The sequence below is a fragment of the Brassica napus genome, chromosome C3, assembly GCF_020379485.1.
Source record: "Brassica napus cultivar Da-Ae chromosome C3, Da-Ae, whole genome shotgun sequence".
Lineage (NCBI taxonomy): Eukaryota > Viridiplantae > Streptophyta > Magnoliopsida > Brassicales > Brassicaceae > Brassica > Brassica napus.
The window spans coordinates 48,575,459-48,596,904 of record NC_063446.1 but is presented as its reverse complement, the minus strand read 5'-3'; the positions used below and the strand labels follow the sequence as shown (position 1 = coordinate 48,596,904).

General features: G+C 36.2%; 1 pseudogene; it reads right to left on the bottom strand.

Annotated features, from left to right (window-relative positions):
- Window positions 1-544: 544 nt before the first annotated feature.
- LOC111210092 lies at window positions 545-10,406 on the bottom strand (annotated as a pseudogene).
- Between the last annotated feature and the right edge of the window lie 11,040 nt (window positions 10,407-21,446).

The window sequence follows — 21,446 nt, the reverse complement described above, 5'->3', positions numbered from 1 at the left end:
AAATAACCAAAACATTCACTTCAAAAGCGCGGATCAAAATCTAGTTAGACATATAAAATAAATTGTGTGCGTCATATGGCGTACATCAAAAATGCTCAATATGAGTTTCAACCTTATCATATAATCTAGGCTAGGTTTGGGCATTTAATTTTCAGTTTGATTCTCGTTAAATTTGGTTTTCTCATTTTATAGTTTGGTTAAAATAAAAATCTTTGAAACTAGCTAATATCTAATAAAATTTTGGAACCAATTCGATCCGATTTGGTTAATTTCAGATAATCGGGCATAAAAATCAAATATATTAAGTTTTTCGGATTAAGTATTGGTAACTTGTATAAATTTAAATATTTTGGATTAAAGACAGTTGGAAATTTTGTTTTTTCGGGTTGTTAGGTTTGTGAGTAGCACTTTTAAAAATATTTGGTAATTTTAAAGCTAAATAATGAATATTTGTAAGTTATATAAACTGTGTTTTATATATTTGAGTACATATTCAGTTTTGGTTTTGATTTTGAATTTGGTTTTTCGGTTTATATGCTCTAACTTAATATAATTCACAATTTATTATTGCCTCAAACACAAACCCCATATCCTTTCATTCACAAACACAAACCCCATGTCCTTTTTCATTCACAAACACAACACTTCACATTAACACACACCGTTCATCTTCTTCCTATCCTTCACAAACTTCCTCCATCCAACAATAACTTCCATCAGCTTCTCCCTCTTCACCTTCTTCCTTTTCACATTGGCAAAATCCTCAGCTCCCATCTTCCTTGATATTTTGGAAGGTAAGGTATCAAGCTCATGAAGCACCTTCAAAATATCAGCCACAAGTCTTTCTGCAAGTGTTCTTGAGAAATCTTCCCTAATGACAACACGCAGAACCGTGATGTGCTGCGCATCCGCAGGCATAGTGTAAGCGGGAACAATCCAGCCGAAACGGCGTAGCATCTCAGAGATCTCGAACTCGCTGTGGAAACTCTGACCCTTGAGAGAGAAAGCTACGAGTGGCACTCCTACGTCCTTTGAGACAATGTTGAAACGCTCTGTTTTCTCTATTCCTTCTTTGAGAACCAACATGTTCTCTCTGCAGTTCTCCATCACATTCGTGTAGCCCTATTCAAATAAAACCAACTGCCTATATAAGTGCCTCACACTAATATATGTGTATTAAAAAGTTTATATGTGTAACAATGATTCACGACAATCATAAAAGAAAATTGACCATATATTCTTTTTTTTCTTTCTAACCGTACCTCCCTTATACATTTCGAATATATTCATCTAATCGGAAAAATTTGGACTAGATGTATTGCTAACACAAGAATTTACATAAACATATTTTTGAGTCAATACACTCACCTCGTAGCCAAGACGTATGAGCTAATAGTACTGAGCAATAATTTGGGTCGATCCTACAAACAATCAAAAACGTTCATCACATTACATTAATATCAACAAACATTAATGTTCAGAGTACCGAACAAGAAACTGAAAGATAGATATACCCTTGGAGAAATTGAGAGTAAAAGTTGGCTGATCAGCGCCAAGATAGTTAATATGAAAGATAAGCTCATCAGGCAAATTTTGTTGTGTCCTCCACACGACCCAGCCAATACCAGCATAGACCAGCCCATATTTATGACCACTCACATTGATACTCTTCACCAAAGGAAGCCTAAAGTCCCATTCCAATTCAGGGTAAATAAACGGAGCTATGAAGCCTCCACTTGCCGCGTCAACGTGGATTGGAGTGTTCCAGCCAGTCGCATCATTTTTCTTGACCAGCAAGTCATTAAGGCGCTTGACGTCTTCGAACTCACCGGTGAGTGTTGACCCAAGTATGGCAGCAACACATATTGTGTTCTCGTCTACCATTTCTACTGCTTTATCTGGATCCATCACGTAGTAACCTTCACTAAGCTTGATTTCTTTTAGCTCCACCTCGAAGTACCTAGCGAATTTCTCCCAGCACACCTGAAAGTATTTTTGGGTTTGGAAGTAATTATACTAAATGTACTTTTTAAAAACCAAAATTTGTAATAATACTGAAGAAAAACATATGTATCGAAACTAAACTCTTCAACAAAAATGGATTAAAGAGAATGTATTAATCTATGTGAACAATGGTTTTTGAAAACTGGTTTCTGAATATAACAATCGCAGTAATACATACTCCCTCCGTTTCTAATTGTAAGTAGTTTTGCTTAAAAGCACGAATATTTAGAAAATTGTTATTTAAAAAAATATATTATTTAGTCAATTAATTCAACCAATTATTAAAAACCTAAACGAAAAAGATGCATTGAAATATGTAAACTACTTATATTGTGAAACAAACTCTTTTTGCTAAAACTACTTACATTTAGAAACGGAGGGAGTATAACATATTCTAGAATATTGTTTCCGAAAATAAGTTAACTACATTTATATTTGCTAATTATTACGCTTCTCACCATTTTATTCCCTAAAATGTTAAGAAATAGTGAGATAAAGATGTTATACTTACTTGAACATTGGCTCCGGTGACAATGTTGGGTTTATCATAGGTTTTACCCTCAGCTTTGCGTTTGTTCTGCCAGTTCCTTTTGAAGGCCAATCCGGCTAACATGATAGCTTCTGAAGATCCAACCGTTCCTACTCCCATGGCGGTCTCAGTGTCTCCAAGAGGCGCATTGAACAGTCGAGCTATCATATTTACACATCGGTTCTGTTTTTCCAATCAATTAAAAATGATGATTTACGACCACAAGTGTAACGGCCCGATCCCCCGGCGTCCGACCGAGATTATCGAAAGGGCGTTATGAACACGTGTCTATTCATTTAGACAACCCTACGTGTCCCGTTACTGGTCCCAAGGGTCGACAGACGCATAACCTTCTTTGAAATACCGTCGCACCCACATCCATATACTTCTACTTACAGTCTTGCGCACAGGGAAAAATGGAAATGGAAATGAAGGGGTGAGCAACAAGTTACTCAGTGAAATGGCTCTAGACCAGCCTGCCCGCATGACACTCTATACTACTCTATGCGGGAACTAGGACTGACTAGCCACTACAATCAGTTAATGCATTTTATCATTTCCTAACGTCATCTATGATTTTCCTCATTCACTTCCATTCATTTCTAACAACCTAGTGATCAATCAATACAATGATCTCACTCATTGCTACACACATAATTCAATAGACTCGACCGACTCGACATACACAACCGACTCGACTCCATTCATCCTAGACGTATGGACCTATAGCCGTTTACGGATGTCCCTACGCGTTCCGGCCTGCCCTGGAAGGGTGCCTCTTTCGAGCATCCGTCCCCCTCCAGCTCCTACATGGCTATCCGAATTGCAGCACGTTGGCCCATCCTGGCACTGTCCGCCCCCGGTCATAATAGCCATAATTACGCCACGACTCGGCATTGACTCGATCTTATGGCGCCACTACACATTTCCCGTGGGTACCTCTTGTTAGGCTACTGTCCCGCGGGTCACTCCCACGGGTACCTCTTGTTAGGCTACTGTCCCGTGGGCTCCTGCGGGTACCTCATGTTAGGCTACTGTTCCGCAGGTTCACACATCCTAGACTTTAGACGCCCACCCGTTATTGGTGGTCCAAACATGACATCAAGCAAGTTCCTTGACACGTTCACATTTTTATTCTCATTCCCTTTCACTTTCACTTACACTTACTCATTCTCATTCACTTTCACTTAGACTCGTACTCATACACGTTCACTAGACGCCACCCGTTATCGGTGTCTCACACAATACACATCGCATTCAAGTTCTACTTGCAATAACATTAGCAATCAATACTCATTTATCATCTTAGCATTCGCTTCTTTCTAGCATCCTAGCTTTAATCACAATCAACCTATGGGACTACCCATCCAATCACACAAGCATCACTCATCAACCAATCATCATCACAACAACATAAACCAGTTCATTAAGTCCCATTTAACAGTATGAGGGTTCTGATGCATCATGATTCATTCATCTATCATCCTAACAATAAACATGTTCTATCAACCTAGCTCTCAAACATGGACTACTCAATCCTAACTCCAACATAAAGGAGTATACAGAATCATGGGAGAAAGTTGGGTTCAAGACACTCCACCTTAGCCTAGATCTGGGTCTGGATCTCGAAACAAGAACAAGGGAGATGAGATCTGAATAGATCTGGAACAAGGAAACAAGAGAGAGGCGAGATCTGGTCACCACCATAACACCACACAGCCACCACCATCACCACACTCTGACGACCACCCCACCACCGCTTGGACGACCACCACCACCGGCGGCTCGGCTTGCTCTCGGGGTGACTCGCGGCGAGGAGAGAGGGAGAGATCCAACGGGGAGAGAAAGGAGAGAGAGAGGCGTGAGAGAAGAAGAGAGAAAAGAAAAAGATAAGCTTGACGGCTAGGGTTTCCTAGTCTCTCTAAATCTCTGCAGAGCTTCGCTCAAGTTTCAGAATGAGACAAAAGAAGGGGCTGCAACTCTTTTTATATGAAAAGGTGAAGGGAACCCTAGGTTTTTGTCAAGTGGACCGTAGAGAAGCCCATTCTTTTATGAAAATTTTTGGGTCAGGAACCGGGCCGTTACAACAAGTTTTTACAAAAAAACAAAAACAGAAAAGAGCACGTTTTTGTAGCCCTTCACCATTCGGTAGGAGACGTAATTACAAGATTGGTATGTCCAATGGATCGAATTCATGATCATCATATGAGAAATGAAATATAAACAAATTTTGTAAACTAAGGTAAGCTATAGTATTGTTAGTCCGATATATACACATAGATATATATATAATTTATATGATAGAAAACAATAAGAAACATATTATTCGCGATAGAATATCATATGATCTTCTTATTATCCATACCATAAAAATCCTATGATCTTTTTTTCAAAAATTTATAATCATATACTTGACAAAAAAAACATTTTTTTTTGTTAAAAACAAAAGAAACGTTTTTTGTTAAAGACAAAAGAAACAGTACATCTTTAAAAACTGAAATACAAGATTTAAAAAAAAAAAAAACCTGTATTAAAACCTGTCCAAGAAAAAAAAATTAAATATCAATGGACTCCGCTTCTTCAATGTGAAAAAGGAAAATTTAAGAAATTAGTCTTGATTCAAATCGGTGAGAAAAAAAAAGATGATGAAACCGTGTAGGATTATTGACCAAAATCTAGAGACATGAGTTAATCAATTTCCGGACACCTAAATTTTGGTCAAATAATCCACATGATGTCACCCACTTTCTTTCTTTATCACCGATTTGAAACTCTAATTTCCCTGATTTATTTTTTATTGTGATCGTCAAATTTTAGTTAAATTACCATAGATTATGTCAGATTTTAACTGATCAAAAGAAAGGATTAAATGGAATTAACATCTGAGACGTTCAAATCACTTTTTAGATGAATAAAATCAAGTTCATAATGTTAATTATGTAGCATCATTAAGTTGAGAAATGATATCATACATGAAATATGTTTCGTGTAAGTAAATATAAGTTTAGTTTGCCTGACTAACCGTAGGGTCATCAATACTTCAAATATATTTTATATTGTTATGATTTTTGTTTTAAAAGAAAATTCTATTTTAAAAATATTTAATATATCGTCAATACATGAATTAGAAGTACATTGATATTATTATCTTTAAATGAATTACAAAAAAAAAATTATTTTCATTAGCATATTTCATAAATAAAATATAAACTAGATGTAAGTTTTAAATGGTACTTTTACATACAAGCCTCTGCTTAGAAGATATAAGCTCCACCAAAAATTAAACATTATATTTGGCAGTTGTTATCTGGACAATTAGCACTGACAAACAATTTGACACATCAAAATATGAGATGAGACAGCTGTTGTTCCAGATGTGGTGCAAGGATAAAACTATAAATGATACATCTTTTTAGACATGGACACACACAACAACACCAACTCCACTGGCAGTGCTCTCCGATGCAAGCCACCAGACAAATATGGACTATCTATTCTGATGAAAGAAAAATATTAAAGACCCAAAGATAGATAAGGATCATATCCTTAGATTATATGGTACATTTGAAAAACGATGAAAGATAAATTATTTAGAAGAATAAATAAAAAACTTTGAAAATTGTTTGACATTTGAAAATTGTTCGACATGCTAAGTCAGAATACCATGCTTGATTTGAAACTAATTTTAGAAAGGAAAAACCAACAAACATACAACATCCAACACATGGCCTGACCCCGGAAACATGCATGATTGAGGGATCATGGATACATGATTCACTTTTTAATAGTTGTGGATGAACATGGACAAACTCAAAAGAAACAATTCAGCTAATGGGAGCCAAAAACCAACTGAAAAAAATTCTCACTATTTTCGAAAGTCGAAACTCTTTTAAGGATAATGGAGTGCATTCTACAACAATCATCGTGCAATATTTTGACACTAATTGTAAGGATCTTGCATGGCTTAACTTTTCCACATAGCATAAGGAGTTGACGGAGCTAAAAAGTGAATTCACAAAATTTCCTCGCTCTGAATATGTATTATTTGATTCATTAGCTAAAATAGTCAACCTTTTCATAGGAACTTGCACTACATTAATTGTTTTGTTCCGGTCTGGTTTTTCATACCACCTCAAATTTGAATAGTAGAATAACTGTTTGATGAAAAATGGTACTAGTAGATAAAAATAAATACAAATATCGTATCATACCCCCAAGTGAGAACTTACCGAGTCAATTTTTTACATTTTTTGGTTAATTTTTTTCTTATGGATAAAAGGAATTGAGTGGACCAATCAAAACCAAAAGCGTGGCGACGTGTGAAACAACGAGAGGTTTAGGTTTACCAACAAAACTTTCTATTTCGGCTATTTGATTGTTATGTTTTGCCATCACCTAATCTTCTCCTATATTTTAGGAGGAGTTATTGAGAGATGAATTTGTGTAGAATTTGTGAATTTTCGAGAGTTGATAAATAATAAAAAGTTATGTGGATTGTAAAAATTTATATACATTAACTTATGAAATTTGATCATAATTTTTTAGATTGATATAGATTTTCATGAATTTGTATTCCCTTTTATACTTATTTTCTAAATCATATAGCATGATTATTTATTTTTTGCTTTCAAATTAAAAAGAAAATAATATTGATACATACAAAACTGAACAATTTTCTTAAATAGTCATTTTAAAAGATTTTATCATAAAAAGAGCATTAAAAAAAGTTTCATTGAAAAGGTAAAGAACTATTTTACTCCTTGCTGTAGAAATGTATAAGTAATAAAAAAAATAAAAAAAATAAAAGTTGTTTTAATATATTTTTGAATTATATGTTTTTAATTTCGAACATTTTTATATTTTTTATAATTTTTCTATTTTCTTAAAAAAAAATTATTTTTTCAAATTTTCTTTTTGAAATTAGAAAATATTTTTTGAGACTATTTAAAAAAAATATTTTAAAATTATTAATATTTGTAAATGTAATTATTAATATTTATATTGAAAAATATAATATTTAAAAAAAAATTATATATTCAAAAATGTAAAAATATATAAATGTAATGAATTATAATTTTGAACATATAATTTGGATCTAAGTGCAATAGATATTTGATAAAAATAATTATTTTGTTTTCTAGTTTTTTTATCACAAGAATTTTGAAAATCACATGGATACATAAGATATTTTACGATATTTTGAAAATTGAATCTTATGAGTAAAAATGAATAGAATTCATCTCCCAATAACACTAGATTTAGTTAGAATTAGATAATCAATTATAACTAAACTTTTTGAGTAACAAGAGATTTGAATGGATTTTGAAAATTCTTAAACAAATAACAATGGATTCTACTAAAACTTTTGAGATCGAAAAACCAAGAAGTGAAAATAGCACATCTCTATATTTTTATCTATAAATAGAGGATCTCTATTATAGAGAGATACAATAGAGCAAATCCACCTCTGTAATAGAATGTGGGTTGGAAATAGTCTAACAACTCCGTAAATCCAAAAATTCAAAAAAACTGAAGTCAAATTTCTGAATAATTATTTGAAACTTAAATAGCCATCTTAAATAATTTTTTTTATATTTTCTGATATCTAAAAATATTAAAATATTTGAATATGAACCAAAGCAAACTAAATCTGAAATAAGTATTAGAAATAAAATTTGGAATGCATTACAAATTATATTCAAACCTGAAACTTTTTAATCGAATTTGAGTCCATTCTAAAAGAATAAAGCCAATGAGGATATAAACCTAAATCCGAAACCCAAATGTCCTTGGTACCAAAAGAATAAAAAAAGAAAATTGTCACGTCAATTACTTAAGTCACTATTTTAAAAATATTAAAATAAATTTCTGAGAAAATTAGTAGAAATGTTAACACTGGCAGATTTGGTTGAATTTCTTTAGAGCCACCTCCAAGGCATAGCTAAAACGACTTTCTTACTCATTGAAATAATGAAAAACAAAAAGAGAAATCAGGGGGGGAGATAAAGTATCTGAAGAGAGATTTTAAGAAACCATGTAGATCTTACAGTGTGGATATTGTAAGATCGTGTGTTTAGTTATTAGTCAGTTTTATTAAAGTTTTATTATTTAAATTGTTGAGAAGCTCAACAAGAGGTTGCCCTAAATAGAAGTTCAAATCACAATAATATTAACTTTAATTATGATTTAATTATTATTTAGATAAAATGATTAAATAAAATTAGATCATTCATACACAAACATATGATAAAAAATCTCATTTGAAAACACTACTTGAGAAACTCTTCTTTCTTGAAACTGGAAAACTCTTCTTTTTCTTACTTTTATTATTACAAATAGTCACAGCGTATTTAGGAAACCTAAGAAACGAAACGTTCCAAGAACCTTAATATGTCAGCAATGAAGCATAAAAACAACATTTCCACAAACCTACTTTTTGATATTCGTTTACAAAAGAAAACTAAATCAAACTCATGGGTGTTTGAAAAAAAACTAAATCAAACTCAGGGTATTATATTATTTGACAATATTATAACAACTGTGTGTGTTATTACTAAAATCATTATAAAAATACTTTCAAGTTGCTAAAATACTTACAATACCTGACATTCATTATTTGGTCAAAAACCTGAACATATATTATCATTAAATTAACTATAAAACTAATTAGTATTATTCAAAACAATCTTCTTCTTACAAAAACTACAAAATTACTTAATCTGATTTAAAATATATATGATAATGAATGATATTACATAATAAAGATTCTATAACAATTTTTGTGTCTTCTACTATTTTTATTTAATTTCATACTGTTTAAATAAATTTAACAATCACATTTATTATATAAAAAATTAAAATTTTCATTTATCTTATATTTTGAATTTGTAAGAAATTCAAAGTTTAAAATTTCATGAGTCAATATTTTAAAACTTTACAAAAGATACAAATGATTATAAAAATGAATAAAAAACTTCATTTAATATATACTAGTATATATATATACACATATTGTTTAAACTAAAGTATACAATAATTTCAAAATTTCAAAATATATATTATACTTCAATTGATTAAAATTAAATCTTTTCAGTTTTATTTGAATAAATCATTAAATATATTTGTTATAATGTTTTATTATTAAAAATACTTTTCAAAAATTATTAATTATCAAATATTTTGTTAATATCTCATTCTACACGGACGCGGTTTATTATCGGGTTTTTGTCTACTTTTTTTAACAAATACAAGATATATATATATGACAATATTTCTTAACCTAGTATTTTGTTAAAACCCATTGCACAAATGTGACCCTACCAAATCATTTAGTGTGATTTCAGTTTGGTTGATATAATACTAGAAACTAAAACGAGATCTAGGCAGCACCATCACTTATTATGAAATTAGGAATATAAAGAGATGGAGAGACCTGGAGCTCGGTAGTGACAGGGTACTCGTCCATGTCGACATAGTTCTTGTTGATAGAGTCCATAATAAGTTTGTCACACTCTGGCTCCATCCATGTCGTCACAAACGAGGCCAGGTTCAGCCTGGGGCTACCGTCAAGCATTAGCTCATCTTTTATGATCTGATACGCAGCATCCTTTGGTATCGAGCTCTCACCAATCTCATACCTTCAATTAATTCCATCATTATTTTAACGAGTAAATTCGTTAACGTTAAAAAAATTCATTAACAGTAAGAAGAATTAAAAGATTTTTCCTTCTTAATTACTTGGGAAGTGCAGTTAGGGCATAGCGAGACCCAAACGTCGAGCTAACAGGTTCGTTACTTTCGGTGGCCGTTCAGCTGAGAACCATCTTTCTTTTAGGCAGTGAGAGGACACTGAGAGGAGAAAAAAAATTATGCAAGAAGACATGATACTGCGTGTATTATATATATACTAGGTAATCCGCGAATGTGATTACTAGTTTCGTTATTTTTTTAATAAAAAGATATTAATTTGTTTAATCTAGATATCGGTTCGGTTTTAGGTTATGTTTTGGTTTTTAATCTCCTAAAATATAACTATCATTTTAAATCAGTATTTATTTGGTTTGTTCGGTTAAAAAGTTTGATGTTTTTGGTTTTTGGTTTTTTTTTCCCTTCTTATAATCAAAATTTTCTATTATTTGTTTGTATTCATGTTATGAATCTTATATAGTCGTGATGTCGAACCAATGGTTTCATATTATAGTTTCTAAACAGATAATAGTTAAAAAAAGAAAAGAAAATTATTAAGACAAATCATTCTAGTACAATTTGGTCGATAGTGAAAGAAACATTAACAAAAAGAATATTTTAACTTCAAAAAATATTAGATATTTTAGTTGTGTTAAATACTTAGTTATAAGGTGTTCATGTCAATGTGCACATGTATGTGTATGTAAAAGTATATAAAGATGGTTGATAAATATATAAAGATACTGTTAATTAATATTAAATGATATTTTTTTCAAAATAATACATGAAAAATAAAATTTTAAAAATGAAATTATTTAAAAACAAAAATATTGTAAAATTTATATAAACTATAATATATAACTTATATATAATTCATTAAATATATGTGTATATATATATGCATATGACATATCAAATTGGATATCTGTTTCTATAAATATTGATATTTGCTTCGTAGAGTATCGAATATCTGTATTTTTCGGTTCAAATCAAAACAGATAACGAATCAAAATTTATGAATAATTTTTCCGGCTCTATTCGTAGACAGTAAAAATAACGTAAAAAGAACTACGCATGTGAGTTTTATATTAAAAAAACGTAAAGTAAATAGTGTGAACATATTTATGTAGAGTTTGGCAGGAAAACTTTCTAAATGTGACATATGTCTATTTTAGTGTAAACGTATTTATTACAATGTTTGTATACTTGGCATGTCTCCAATTTAGTGTGAATACATTTATTATAATGCTTCTCTTCTAATATATAAGATATATATATATATGTTGAGCCTACAATAACAGTACTGTAATTAGTGTTTTCTTTGCACTCCTGTTATTTTTTTATTTATTAAATTGATATGTTCGAACTTAGTTTTAAGGCGACAACGTTGGTATTCACATGCAAAATATCTACATGACAATACTAATACCAAGGTTCAATTTATATTGTTACATTACCTGATTACCATCAAGTCATAAATGTGTTTTTACATAGGAAAGAGTTTGAGGAAGAAACGTGTCTCCCAAAAACAGAGAAAGCGACAAGTCATATGCAGTGGTGGACATAGGTGAAGACATACAGTGGCACGTGCCCAGTCTCTTTTTGTATTGTCCTTCAATAATCAATTACTATATATAGTGAAATTTTAGTATATATATGTTACAACATATACATTCTCATAAAACAATGACATGGTTTTTTTTTTCTTATTATTTTAGAGGTGTCCTAAACCTATATGGAAAAACTAGACTAATTCTCGAGTAAATATGTAGTTCATGGATATACCTTCCTTCGAGATATTCAAATAAACCAAAAGCAAAAATCTATATTAATATAAAATATCCAGGTAACATGTAATTTAATTTCGCATGACAGATGGATAGAATCTAAAATGTGTTAACATCTTAAGTCTTTCTCCTTACCATTTGACCACAAACTCCTAGACATGGTTTTCATAAAATATAATTTGATATCAATCAAATTATGCATATAAAATTCTCTTATAAAAAATTATATTTCTGACAAAAATATTTAAATATCATAATTATTAATAAATTTCAAAACATCATTAAAGTAACTTTTAAATTTAAATATTTATTTTGCCAACATTTTTGAAATATTAATAGATATTTACTTATATATTACCATAAAAAATATAATATATATATATATATATATATCACATTAAAAATAAAAAATAAAAGTAATTACAACACAATTTTTACATTAATTTATATATTATATTTTGTAAATATATATATATTATTAAAATTAGTTGCATTTACATATATTAAAGTAATGACTAATCTATTAAAGTAATGACTAATGGTTCATATATCACTAAATAAATTTTCTATGTAAACATTCCGTTTTGAAATATTAAATAATTAATAAATCATGTCTCAGCAACAAAGTAATATATATATATATATATATATATATGAATTAAAAAAATTAGGAATACATTAATATATATGAATAAATAATTTAGGAAGACATTACTATTTTTTTAGAGCAGGACGACGACTTTCTGATTTTTGCTTGGAGGAAATCCCAGCTCCATCTTTACTTCCGGATACCATATTTCCAGATATGAAAGTCTATAGACTAATTTCTGACTATAAACTACTTATATTAGGAGAGCTCAAACGCTATAATAAGGGATAAACTATTGTATACAAAATATTAGAATTAGACCGCTAAAACTGAGGTTTATGCACTAACCGTTGTACTTCCTACTCTAAAACTCAATAAAACGCTACTTTGATATTTTCCCGTACTTTTCCTTGCTTGCTTATACGTTTTGTAGTACCCAAACGCACCTACACAAATTTACCACAACATATATATATATATTCACGATAACCAAAAATTCAGCTAAATATAATTACAAATATAAAAATACTACATCAACTTATATATATATTATTTACACAAAATAATATATATATATATATATATATATATATAAATCAAAATAAATTGTTAGTGTGTCTTAACAAATAAAAACTAAAACAATATTAATCAAATGATTTTTTTGTTGATAGTCAAATAACTGAAAATTGTTTTTTTTGTTAATCAGGTTAATTAACAAACTAATTTTTTAATAAATTTAATGTATATTAACTAAAACAAACATAATGTAAAATTTATTAGAATTTATGTAATAAAGTATGTACTATTTAAAACTAGAGAGTAAAAGTCATATTTAAAACTAGAGGATAAGAGACATATTTAAAATAAATAATCGTTAAATACAATATAACTTAAATAAAATATTTTTTTATGCACGACGCTTACAACTCTTCAAATCAGCATCATCAGTATGGTGAATTTTTGGTCCTCAACATTTTGGCTTCCGAGTCAACGGTTGAAGGAAATTGAAAGTATATATGCAGCTTTTCTATAGTCAGGACGAGAGTTAAAAAGTTCTAAATATAAGAATGCATGGAATGATGTTGTAACACCCGTTTCTTCCTCTCGAGACTGGCGTGCTACTTATCAAAAATATCAAATTTAACCGAGTTATTCAGAATCGAATAAAATATCGAAACAATTAATAAAATTAATCTGAAATAAATACATCTTTAAACTGAATTATAAAAATATGTCAACTAAGTCGAATGTAAAAATCGTATAAATCATTAATTAAAACAGAAATAAATACAATTATCCCAAAGACACCAAATCGTTCAGATATCCAACTACTCGGTAAGCTCAACTGCAATGGAAAAAAAGAAATGTGAGTAACAAGCGAGTCACTCAGTGAGGTATGAGATGCTAAACCGCAAACCACTGACTCAGATAAATGCGCTGATGGTACATAGCTAGTCCACACACCCTGCATTCTCCTCATAAGGATATACGATAATAAAATATTCTTCGCTCGTCCAGACATCTCTGGACCCCCGCACTCCATAAATATGCGTCAATATGCAAACATCTCTACACCCCGCACCAGAAAATATACGTCGCTAGCTCAGACGTCTTTAGGCTTCCATACTCATCCAACATGCGTCGCTAACTCATATGTCTCTGTGCCCCCGCACTCTATACGTCGCTAGTTCATATTTCTCTTGGCCCCCGTACTCATATGCATCGCTAGCCTAGATCTCTCTGGCCCCCGCACTCATCACATAGTCCCTACTGTAGATCCTAAAATCTACACTAAGTACTTGATAGTGATCGAGAGTTTAATCTAGGGGAGATAAAATGATGTAGGCAACAAGATTTTTAGAATATAACGATGTAATCAGTTTCCAGTAGGCAAAGATGGATTTTATTGATGAATAAGGATGAATACAATCAATGAAATAAGATCGAACGTTACAAGCGAGATCGATAAGGTAAAAGACTTAAAGCTAGATGAAAACAAGGTCGATGTATGGGTGTAGCTCTCTCTAGGGTTTTCAGCGTGTCCCTCTTCGTATCTCTCGATATCTCCTTATAGTAATTTGACTCCGCGATCTCTGCAACCGTTCCGCGATCTCCGGCTTCCTTAATCGATCTCTTCTTGCTCGTACTGGGCCTCCTAGTCGCTCCGCGTCCCGCGGCCCAGACCGGTGCTGGCCCATTTGGCATATGGACCAGAATTGGGTCCGACATTTGTCCCCCAGCCCTTTTAGTTTATTGGGAAACCGAAAGGGTGAAAACTGTCATACTCCGGCGGCGTCGCGGTTCTCGGGAAGTGGGATGTCACGCGCATTGGTTTGATTTGACTTGTCGGCCATTTTTCGAATCATGTGGCTGAGATCGATAGTTCGTGGCCGGTTATGATTAACCTCTTCGGGAACCGTTTTTCGGTATATATTTATATATCATTTTTGCTGAGTGTATCGTCTTTCTCAACACGACGATTCTGTTTTCTTTTTATCATCGCTTTTCCCTCTATCTTTCTATTTGCTTCGGGATTATGGCAGACGAAAAGTTCGGCCCTTATCTCCGATCAATCCTCAAAGGGAAAGGCATCGATGCTATCTACAATCTTTGGGGAGTCGATTATGCTGTTGAACTCGAGCTCCCCGACGGAAAGACTCTGGAGACTGTGAGGCATGGGTATTGCGTCGCCTACATGTCGCATTTCGAGGACGGTGGTTTATCGTTCCCTCTTCCTCGCTTTCTCCTTGAGGTGCTGGCGGAGCTTGGAATGGCCTTTGCTTAGATGGCGCCCAATTTTTTTCGTTACTTCTTGTCTTCGTGGTTCCGAGCTAGAGAAGAAGGTCTTGAGTTTGGTCTTAGGAAATTGAAGTAGTTGTTTGTCATCAAGCGGAACAACGGTTTTCTGGGTACGATGATCCTCGCTCGTCGCGCCGGCCGTTATATTATAGACGACATTCCTAACAGAGACGACAGGTGGAGAGAGAAATTCTTCGTTTTTAAGATCAACCCAACGTCAGTCGGCGACTTTGATTTTAGCAGGATTCCTAGGGAGTGGTCCGATGAAATTGGTAAGATTTTTTTATGACCGAACCTTGCTTTAGATTGGCTTTTGGTGTGTTTTTTATTTAATTCTTTTCTACTTGTTTGTAGAGCCCTTTGGTTCTTCGCCTATGACTTTCGAGCTTCGTGGACTAATCGCCACCCTGCGTCGAGGTAACCCTAGGTGGCTTGCGTTTACTGTGGAGCGAATTCGAGCTGCTTACGCCCTTCCACCGGGTAAAAACTGTGCTACTCCTATCGTGCTGGCGGCTCCAGTCCGACCAGGAAAGGGTCGTCAAAACAAGAGTAAGCTTTTTCTCTTTTCTTTTTAGAGGAAATTTAAGCTAGATCGTTTAAGTTTTTCTGAAGCCTCCAGAATCTGTTTCGTTCAGGGGCAAGGGAAAAAGAGGTTCTGCTCGACCGCCCTCATGCGTCCTCCGAGGCCGAATCGTCGGAACGAGCTTGGAAAGCTCGACGTGGGCCGGTTCTAAGATCGAGGCCGCATGCTCAGTCTCCGGGCCTTATGGTTAGACCCATATCGATCGCAGTTCCTGCTGACGGAGCCCGGGTGACGCCGAACATCTCAGCCGGTTTAATCGGTGATCGATCTCGAGGTGACGATGTCGACTCGTTGATCCACCGGCGTAAACTTCAAGTCCTTGAGGATATCAATTCCGTGGGGTCGAATTCGTCGAGCTCGGGGCTTCCTCCATCAGTGCGGGTTCCTGGTGAAGGTACTTCCCAGGTTGACCCGAGTGCTCGCTTCCCGAACGTGCCGCAGGTATCTGCGTTGGCGTTTTCATATGATAACGATGCAGTGATTCTTGAGGATCCCGAGTGTCTTGCTTCAATCTGGCGGAAGACCAGAACCAGCGGATGCAAATGCGGAAGCGTGGTGCCTATATTCAGATGGCGGTTGCGAACACTAAGGTAAGCTATCTTGCAATTGCTTCCGAGATTTCGGTATGATTGTTTGATATTTTTTCTTTTGCTTGGGCTATGGAGGCGAGCAATGAATACGCTGCCCTGATGGAGAGGCGGCTAGTTGACGTCCCGAGCAAAGAGGAGATCGGGGGTCATCTTCTTACAATTCAGTAGCTCCGGGGTGAGTTGGAGGCTGTTCGAGTGAAAGGGCAACAGTGTGAAGTCGAGGTTGAGGAATTAAAGGGAAATCTGGCTGCTGCTGAGGTGGAGAAAGTCGCAATTCAGAACGACCTTGGTTCGGTGAAAGAGAAGCATAGGCGAGAGTTCGAAAGTCGTGATGTAGCAGCTCGCAAGGAGTGCCATCTTGCTCGTCGCTCTCTTGCTCGAGAATACGATTCGGTTTTGGCCGTGGTGAGGGGGAAGCTGCAGGTGAAGAAGAAGGAGACAGCTGTAGAGATTCGTCTGCAGGAGGTGCGAGCTCGGATCGAAGCTTTGACCGAGTACAATGAGGGTGGTTACGAGCTCGAGGAAGAATTGGAGCGTCTTATGAGCCAGGAGATTTCGCTCGATGTTGATTATGGTTTGGCTTCGGTGTCGGATCCTTCTCTTAGTCGCCTTGATCTCCCTCAGATATCTGGTGATTCGGTCAATCAAAACTGAGGCGAAGACTAATCGTATTGTGTGCTTTGTGTTCATATTTTGTCATTTTAGACTTTTGTGTTTTTGTTGTGAAGAACATATATATGCCTTCAATGGATTATCGGGTTAATACCTTTCTAATCGTATGTTTGATTTATTTTTGGCTCCATTGAGCTCGTTATTTTATTCTTTAGAAAGCGTAGAACATAGACTGATCAGGAATCTATTTTGTGGGCCTTTATATGGCCTGAGAGTGTAATTGACTAGGTGGGTTGTGTTCGTAGTTGAGTTGCCTAAGTAATAGAAGGGAAGTAAAAAGGTTTGTTTGGTTATTTGGGCTGCGCTCGATCTCGAGCTGCCTACATACCCTTCTCGAGGGATCAAGTCTATTCGTAGTTCTGTTTTGTTTTACTGAGTTATAGATGTCGGTAGCCCCCCAGCTCGAAGCTTGATCGACTTGGTCGAGATTCGGGTTTGTGCTATTTGTAGTATTTCTTTAGGTCGTATGCGTTCCAGGGTCACATTTCGGGGCGCCCATTTTTGCATTTTTCTAGCTCGTATACTCCGGTTCGGATTTCTTTGGTTACTTTGTATGGTCCTTCCCATATGGTTCCCAATTTTCCTGCTTTTGGTTCTTTTGTTCCGTCGAATACTATTCGAAGGACTAGGTCGCCGATGGAGAATGCGTGATTTCTTACATTAGAGTCGTAATAACGCGACGTGGCTTGTTGGTAATTTTGCACGCGGATTGCTTCTCTTTCCCGTCGTTCTTCGATCATATCCAGTTGATCAATCAGTAGCTCTTCATTGAGCTCGGTGTCTTCTGGACACACCCTGCGTCGCTGGCCTGGGACCTCGATTTCCGCTGGTATTACGGCCTCGACCCCGTAAGAGAGTGATAATTGAGTCTCTTGGGTTGCTGTGTGAGGGGTCGTCCGATAAGCCCAAAGGACGCCGTGCAGCTCTTCGCTCCATCTTTCTTTTTTGAGGTCGAGTCTTTTCTTGAGATTGTTCATTATGGTCTTGTTCGCAGCTTTGACGTGCCCGTTACACTTTGGGTAACGGGGGCTTGCGGCCTTAATCTTGATCTTCCACTTGTTGCAGAATTCCTTGAATTTTTTTGAGATGAATTGCGGTCGGTTTCGGCTTCGATCCACTTGGTAAAGTAGTCTGTTAACACCAGAAGGAACCTCAGTTGAGCTGGTCCTGAGGATATTAGTGGTCCTACTATATCCATGGACCATTTCATGAAGGTGTATGGAGATGATATTGTGGAGAGCTTCTGTGTCGGTTGGTGTATCATCGGCGCATGACGTTGGCATTTGTCGCATTTTAGTGCGAATTGTTCGCTTTCGTCGGCGATCGTCGGCCAGAAATAGCCGAGTTTCTTGATCTTGATTGCTAACGATCGTCTACCGGAGTGGCTCCCGCATGATCCTCAGTGGGTCTGGTGTAAAATTGTAAAGGCGTCTTTGGGAGATACACTCAGCAAATAAGGTTCGTTTATGCTTCGTTTATATAGTTTTTCTTCTATAATGCAATATCGTGAACATCGGGCTTTTAACTTTCGGGCTTCCCATCTGTCGTCAGGGAGCTCGACGTCTTTTATGTAGTTGTATATCGGGATTCTCCAGTCTGGTCTGGCTTCGAGTTCTTTTTGGAAAGCTTTGTGTGCTTCGTTGTTAGCTTCATGATCGGCTTCTTCGAGCGGGCTCACTGTGGTCGTGGTTTTCCTGGCCCTGACGGGCGGCTCATTTTGGTCTCGTCGGTCGTTGAGTTCACTGTCGATTTCGTCGCCACGACTCTGGGTAACTCCCCTGGCTCTGCTTTGTGTTATGATTGCTCCGATGCGAGGACGTTCGATTCCCTGAGGATCGATTTCTTTGCACGGGAGGTTTATGATGGGTTTCTCTATTCCTTCTACCTGTATCACTCTTCTTAACGCTGGGTTGGAAGTCAAAGCTAGCGCAGCTAAAGCGTCGGCTGATGTGTTCTCCCCTCTAGGTATTTTCGTGAGCTCGAACTCATCGAATTGCGGGGCAATTTCTCGTAGCACTGCAAGGTATGCCTCCATTCTTTCGTTCTTCGCTTCATATTCCACGTGAAATTGGCTTGTGACTAATTGTTAGTCAATGAAGGCGCTGATTTCCCAGGCGCCGATGCCTCATGCGAGTCGCAAGCCCGCGATCAGAGATTCGTATTCGGCCTCGTTGTTTGAGGCGTTGAATCCCAGGCGAAATGATTGTTTGATCATTTCTCCTGTCGGAGATTCGAGCTGTATTCTGATGCCAGATCCTTGTTTTGATGAGGCTCCGTCGACGTGCAACTTCCATTTTTCGGTTCTTGATCTCGCATCGGCCTCTCTCGGAACAAGCTCAATGACGAAATCGGCCAGTACTTGCGCTTTTGAGTTTGTTCTTGGTTTATACACGATATCGTATTCCCTGAGTTCGATTGCTCACTTCGCTAGCCTTCCAGATTGGCTTAGACTGGGAGTATTGTCCGCAGAGGCTGTGATGTCATGACTGTGATCGAGTGTGATTGGAAGTATGATCTCAGTTTTCGAGCTGCAGTTACGACTGCTAATGCTAGTTTTTCCATAAAGGGATACCTTGTCTCGGCGTCTACTAATGATCTGCTTACATAGTATATTGGTTTTTGCTCCCCGCTTTCTTCGCGGATCAGCGGTCCGGTTACTGCATGTTCGGATGCTGCGACGTATAGGAATAGTGTTTTCCCCATGATTTGTTTTGAAAGTACAGGGGGCTCGCTTATTTAAGCTTTGAGTTCTTTTAGAGCGGAATCGCACTCTTCGTTCCAATTGAATTTTTGTTTCCTTTCAACAATTTGTAGAACGGAAGACATTTGTCGGTCGATCTAGAGACAAAGCGGTTTAACGCGGCTATTTTGCCGGTGATGCGCTGTACTTCTCGGATTGACTTTGGAGGTATAGTATCGATGAGCGCCGTGATATGTTTCGGATTGGCTTCAATTCCTCTCTCGGTTACTAGGTATCCGAAGAATTCCCCGGAGGGCACTCCGAAGGTGCATTTTGTCGGGTTCAATTTCATTCCGAACTTGTTGAGGAAGTTAAAGCATTCTTGGAGTTGAAAGACGTGGTCGCTGGCTCTGGACGATTTTACTAGCATGTCGTCTATGTAAACTTCCATAGTTTTCCCGAGCTGTTCAGAGAACATCTTGTTTACTAGCCTTTGATAGGTTGCTCCGGCGTTCTTTAATCCGAAAGGCATAACCTTGTAGCAGTATGTTCCGCGCTCCGTGATGAAGCTCGTTTTTTCTTGGTCGTCGGGGTTCATGAGGATTTGGTTGTAGCCGGAGAATGCATCCATAAAGGAGAGCAGCTCGTGTCCGGCCATGGCTTCTACCAGTCGGTCGATGTGCGGTAATGGGAAGCTGTCCTTAGGGCAAGCTTTATTGAGGTCGGTGAAATCAATGCAAACTCTCCATTTTCCGTTTTTCATTTTTACCACTACCGGGTTTACGAGCCAATCGGGATACTGGACTTCGCGAATGGAACCAATTTTTGGAGTTTGTCGACTTCGTCGTTTACAGCATTAGCTCGTTCAGGTCCTAGTTTTCTTTGTTTTTGCTTGACTGGTTTAAACGTCGGGTCAGCATTTAGATCGTGGGAAGCGATATCAATGTCGATCCCAGGCATATATGTCGCTGACCATGCGAATGTCTTGATGTTTTGCTTGAGGAATGATAGCAGATCGTGTTTGATGTCTGGAGAGAGATCGTTCCCGATACTGACGCACTTTTCTGGAGAGTCCTGAATGCTTGAGAGGTTCTTATCGGGATCCTTTACGGTGGGGTCGCGGACTAGCGAAATGTTTTCTTCTCGCGGAGGCATCTTCCGAAATCCGGACATATAACAGATTCGGGACTGCTTCTGGCTTCCGCGTATGGTTTTCTCACTGGTTGGTGATGGAAATTTCACACACTGGTGATAAATCGAGGGAACCGCCCTCATCTGATGTAGCCAAGAGCGCCCCACGATGGCATCGAAGGGTATGGTGTGATCGATGACGGAAAACTGAGTTTCCAACTCGACGTCATAAGTTTAAGCGATTAGAGGCACAATCCCGAGTGGCTGGATCGAGTTTCCTTCGAAGCTGATGAGGGGGGTCGCTCCGTCGCTGATAACAGTGGTCGGACGATTTATTAAACGTAACGTGTTTTTTGAAATGACGCTGGCGGCGGTTCCGGTATCGATGATGATCTT